The following is a 5,970-nucleotide window of genomic DNA, read 5'->3' as shown; positions in this document are numbered from 1 at the left end:
TGGCACATACAATTTGTGAATCTTGTAAAAATGGCCCATGATTTGTTAAGTTCTTTTACATTTTCTACTAAGAGTAACTGAATACGTTTACACATACTAGGGTATTTAAAATGATATGTTTTAATCAAATCGATACTAATGTCTGCGTAACATTTTCACCACATCAAATACATTTCCTTCATAACCTTCATAAAACATTCTTGAAGGAAATTGTCAAAAAAAAAGGACATTTAAATACATTACTGTAAAATTGATTAGAACAGTTACTGATTTCTTTAAACATTTACCCAAGACCGACAGTTCAAAGTTCCTGATTTTTAGTTTCCAACATGTCATCATAACATGCTTTGAATAAAAAAATATCTGAACGCTTTAATTTCAACCAATACATCATTAAAAATTCCTGATTTAATTTGTACAAGGGAAATTCTCAAAGTTCGATGTACAAATAAAACAAACAAGTATTGTGTTATATAAAAAAAAATTCAGCTCTGTGATTACGTACTATCTTATTAAATTACATCAGTATGAGACAAAAACAATTCAGTTCTGTGATTACGTACTATCTAATTAAATTACATCAGGATGAGACCAAAAAAAATCAGCTCTGTGATTACAAACTATCTAATTAAATTACATCAGAATGAGACAACTGTTTTTCAAACTACTGCATTTTTATCAAATCTTTATCTTGCAAAATTAAGAAATGGATACTTTTATGTTAATAATGTATTCATCAGGAAAGGGTAAAACATGTTCTTAAAAGTGTATAAAATCTTATCAAAATATGCCAAATATATCATGGTTAACAAGGCTAGGAAAATTAATCACCGTAAAAAGACTGCACAAGTGAGATCATTTTGTCACCTCACTGTATAGTAGACCAGAGATGTATATATCAGTTATCACATATATGATATTTACATCTCTGAGTAGACCTATAGTGTATATTCCATTGTTTGAGTTTTTAAAATTAAAGAAAAAGATGGCATGTGATATTAGTAAATTACCAAGGTTATGATATTATCTGCTAGTCTACTATTTTGATTATACAATTACAGACATGAGGTGGGGAAAGAAAATCTAAACATGTAAGATGACAAAATCAGGACATTCACTGTCATTGCTTTCAATGTTTACAAAATATTATATGGGGGCCTTGAAGTTTCCCTCCATAAATGCATATAACGAGGCAGATTCTAGCCTAGTGATACTGGTGAGGTGAACCAGATGATGCGTCGGACCACGTGACCACCTAGCTCATTAAAATTTTTCAGCCAGCAGCAATATCCCCCTACTGGCCTAAAATAGATAAACAGCTTTGTAAGGCGAGGTGAAACCTGTGTCAGACAACATTTATGGGGTCGGGCTAACCTGGCTGTTAATAGGACGTTAAACAAAAACAAACCAAAAACTACCCACAGGAGCGAAAAGTCGTCAGAATGACTGAAAATTTCAAACATCTTCTTCTCAAGACCCAATTACGGTTGAATCAGATACTCTTCATATATGAAAGGGCCTAAGTTGCTTTACCAAAATTGTGACATTCATGACCTTTGGTCTTACTTGTTCCACTGGGCCTAGGTGAAGTTAATTATAGTTTATATACATTTTATATAGAAATGGTGTTGAGTTTTAAAAAAAAGCTATAAAAGATATTCCTTTATTTACCGTAAATATTTGGGTATAGTGCACACTCCAATTATTTTTTTTTAAATTCAAATGAGCGGTAGATGAATTCTAAAGCATAAGATGATAGGAATTTGTAACTTATGAAAGCTTATTTACCACATTTAATTGGAATCACCGGTCAGATTTGACACATTGTGGATTGACAGGTTGTTTACATTATACCGCAACATGCCTAGTCGGTTCATTCCCACGGCTGATTCCCTGAACGCCTACATTTTGAAATAACACCATACTGAGTATGTTTGTAAAGTAATTATAGTCTGTTCTGGTGAAGTCACTTAGTCACCTGTATTTTACCTGTGTGTGTTACCTGTAGATTTTATAGAATTTCTCATCAAAATCAAAGGTCAATATTCAATGAATAAATACTGGACAAAAATATCATATTTTAGAATTACCTATATATGCACATGATATTTGTCAATACTTATTTAAACAAATAAGAAATGATCAAATTAATAAATATCAATAATTATCAAATTAATATTAATTAATAATTCATTGCATAAAATATAAATTAATAATTCATTGAAATTAATATTGTAAAATATTCATTAATAATTCTTTAATTATCAATTTCATCAAACCAAAACGTAAATCAAATACTTTGCTTTGTTCTTAATTACAAGTTATACTCAAACGGCTCTCTTTTCTCATTTGAACACCTCTCTGATATCACAAAGACTGAAGATAATGATGTTGATAAGTAAAAATCGCTCATTTTACTGATTGATATCAGTTAAAACGGTGAGATGTGATGTAGCCCTGGCTACGGGATGGCATAACACTTGAAGATGAATACCGGAGCTACATGTATGTATCTATATAAACTTCAAAATTATCATCAGTTTGCACTCCTCACCATCATCCCGTGGACCAACATCAAGGGATGCTTTTCCATTTCACCCAATACAACGACGACACTAGGAGACTGGTTCGCCCCGCAGCTGTATTGCCACTTGTACCACTACACCAATGAAAAGACGTAAGGTTCCGAGCACAAAAGAATAGAGGGAGACGGAACCGTTTGAAACCACTACAACAACGACCAAGGACGACCAACCACTTAGAAGCCTGGCACAGGAAATTCAAAAAGATGGTACACCATGCATGTACATCCCAACATCTTCACCATTATACGGACATTAAAGGACATACAGGCTACTAATGAGATAACTAGAATTCAACGTCGCGCTGAAGGTACAGAAACATCGACACTCGCCTTGTCCTTAAACAGACACTGGATAACCAAACTATTGATATCATATCTTACGCCGATGCAGCCTCCGAACTTCCCCATTTAAGTAAAATGTGTGTAGTGATGTAACATATGGACATTGCTTTATCGTGTATGTATCAAAGACGCTGTCAACAATATGCGATTTTCATGCACGTCGCCTCTCAGCAAGTACTATTGCCATTGGTACAATGTGTTTTGCATCTTAATCTTAATGTATTTTATTACACTGTGAAATTGTATTTAATTTGTTCCAACTGCGTACATGTATATTTACATGCCTGTTACAGTTTTCTGTGTCTATTTCTTAATAAGTTAACATCAACCGTATTCAATGAAACAACTGTGTTAACACTTTCAAACAGCTTTTGGCTAACTAAAATGAATACAATGGACATGTGAGTTTGGTCAGGTCCAAACGTGTTATATGTCAAATTACGGAAATGAACCAATTGAAGAACTGAATATCGACTTGCTCAAAAATAAGGGAAATCCTGTTTGTGTTACAATTCCAACAGAAAACAAGAAATATCTTTAAAAAAGATAAACGGCATAGTTTTAATGCTGGTGGTTATAATGTCAAACTTCTGGTGAAATAAATTAACGAACTACGATGTAATTAATAAATGCGCAGTTTCAGCACGGATAACAAAATTATATCAGTTTGAATCATTTATTATTAAGATTCTCATAGTGTTGTTTTCAAAATAAGATATAAAGATATATTAACTTGCAGAATTCTAATGTTCTTATAACTTATATATCAATGTGATTAATACTATACTATAAATTTCACTATTCTATTTAAATAAAATGTTGAAATTTATATGCTAGTGTCTTGGTTTTCTTTAGTTGTCAAGTGATTTCTACAGGTAAAATACAGGTAAAATATCTCAGGTAAATACAGAACATGTATGAAACAGACTATAATTACCCTTCCTTTGATGTCTCTGTCTATTGTTCTAAATATGTAGGCGTTCGGGGAACACACCATTCCCACTCAGCCAACATGTTGTTTTTGCTATATAAACATTACCTGAGTTTACCTGTGGAAAATGTAGGTATAGTCTGTTTCAGTATACGTATACATGGGACTCAAAGGTGACTAACAATAAAAGTGATGAAAATGTTTAAGAATACCTTTAAAAATATACATTCATGTGTACGTATTAATAACAGAATACATATACTGATAATTTATTACTTATATTAATAATGATAGTACACAACACTTCAAAAATGAAATAACGGAAAAATCTTTCATAATTAAAAATGCACCATATACAGGTAACAATGATATACAGTGTACTTTCAATCATTTTTTTCCCTTGTTCTTTTTCCCCTTTCAATTAGATATGATTACTATCTTATAATAAGCAACTAATTCTTACAAATGGAATTATTGTTTCAACAAAAATAAAGGTGCATTTTGTTAAAATCACATAAAGAGTTAACGGCATAAACTTAATGATATGTAGTCAAAACTGTTTACAAGAGTATGTGTATGTAACCAACACAAAAACAACCAATTGTTATTCCCTCAAAATTACAATAAACAGTATACACCTTGGTCCAATCATTTGACCAGATCCATTAGTTATTTTTCTCTGAACACTTACTGTTTCCTGAACATTAACATTCAATTTCATAAAGGGACCTAAGTGTTTATGATATACTTTGAGAAATTGAACTTGTGTATTCTAAACATTATATACAAGCGTAATTTAACATTCAATTTCATAAAGCAACTTGAACTTGCAAGGGTTATGATTACCATATACTCGTGTTAAAGGAAGTGACAATTATATAGACTAGTATTTCTTTGTAATAATAAGATTGAACTATTTATTACGTGAATAATTTCGTATGTGAAGACTGCATATATGAGAACCGCCGATATGATTAATTGACTTTGGTGATATTGTGAACTTTATCCGTGCTTTCTAGGATTATACTGATTTGTGCTTTATTATTCAATCAGTTTCACTATCATACATGATTTGTTTTACTTGAACTATTAAAATGTGATTTAAAGTGTTTTGTTTTTAATCGTTTTCTCTTAAGTACATTATATATACCTGTTATATATTACAATGAAACAGGTAACGTTGACTTAAACGTATTGATAATGTGACCTTTCAATGTAAAGGTTAAAATTGAACAAACATATTTTCTGTTTTATTTATAAAACATAATAATTATGATAAAGTGTGAAATTTTTAACAATGAAAGATATAGAAAAATGAATTATTTTCAGTAATGTTTGAAAATTTGAGTTATTTTATTTTAATTTTTTTAATATAATAAAAGTATTTGTGATACATATACATTTAGTATACATTATCTACAAACTGATAACAGCATGTAGCACAGGTAATACAGGTAACACAGGTAACACAGGTAACCTGAGAATCAAGTACTTCTCCAAAACAGGCTATAACTTACCTGTAATTAGTGCCTATTGTTCTCTATTGTTCCTACCCCCAATGTTAAAATAGGATATGTTGGCTGAGTGGGAAGACACCGCCTAGTCAGCTTGCAAATTGTAGCGGTCCCATCTACGCTGTTGTACAAACAAGATAATTAATCCTACCCTCAATTACCTTGTGATTTTCACGTAGGTATGATCTCTTGTGGTATCTGTCCACGAACATACAAAGCTAATTAAGCTCAATTATAATAAAATTGACTAGTAAACTGACTGCTACGTAATTATATATATATAATGTAACACAGGCCGCCATTTTGTATACAGTACGGAAACATGTCTGCTGTCGTCGTGCTGGTCACAACTTTTATGTCAATGAATGTGTAATGGTTATGTCTTTGGGTTTTTGGGGTTTTTTGTATTATCATCTTTTTGTTTTTACCATATCTCATATTTAAAGCAAATTTTCAAACTTTGATCATTGTTAAGTGACCAATAAGACCTCTTGTATACATATATTTAAATTAATAAATATTACTACTTGCTTTTTTTCCTTTATTTTGATTCCTCTTGCACAATACCTATGAGTGGCATTTTTATGTTTTTTTTACAG

Source organism: Pecten maximus, chromosome 19 (assembly GCF_902652985.1).
Source record: "Pecten maximus chromosome 19, xPecMax1.1, whole genome shotgun sequence".
Taxonomy (NCBI): domain Eukaryota; kingdom Metazoa; phylum Mollusca; class Bivalvia; order Pectinida; family Pectinidae; genus Pecten; species Pecten maximus.
Note: the sequence above shows the minus strand (reverse complement) of the source record.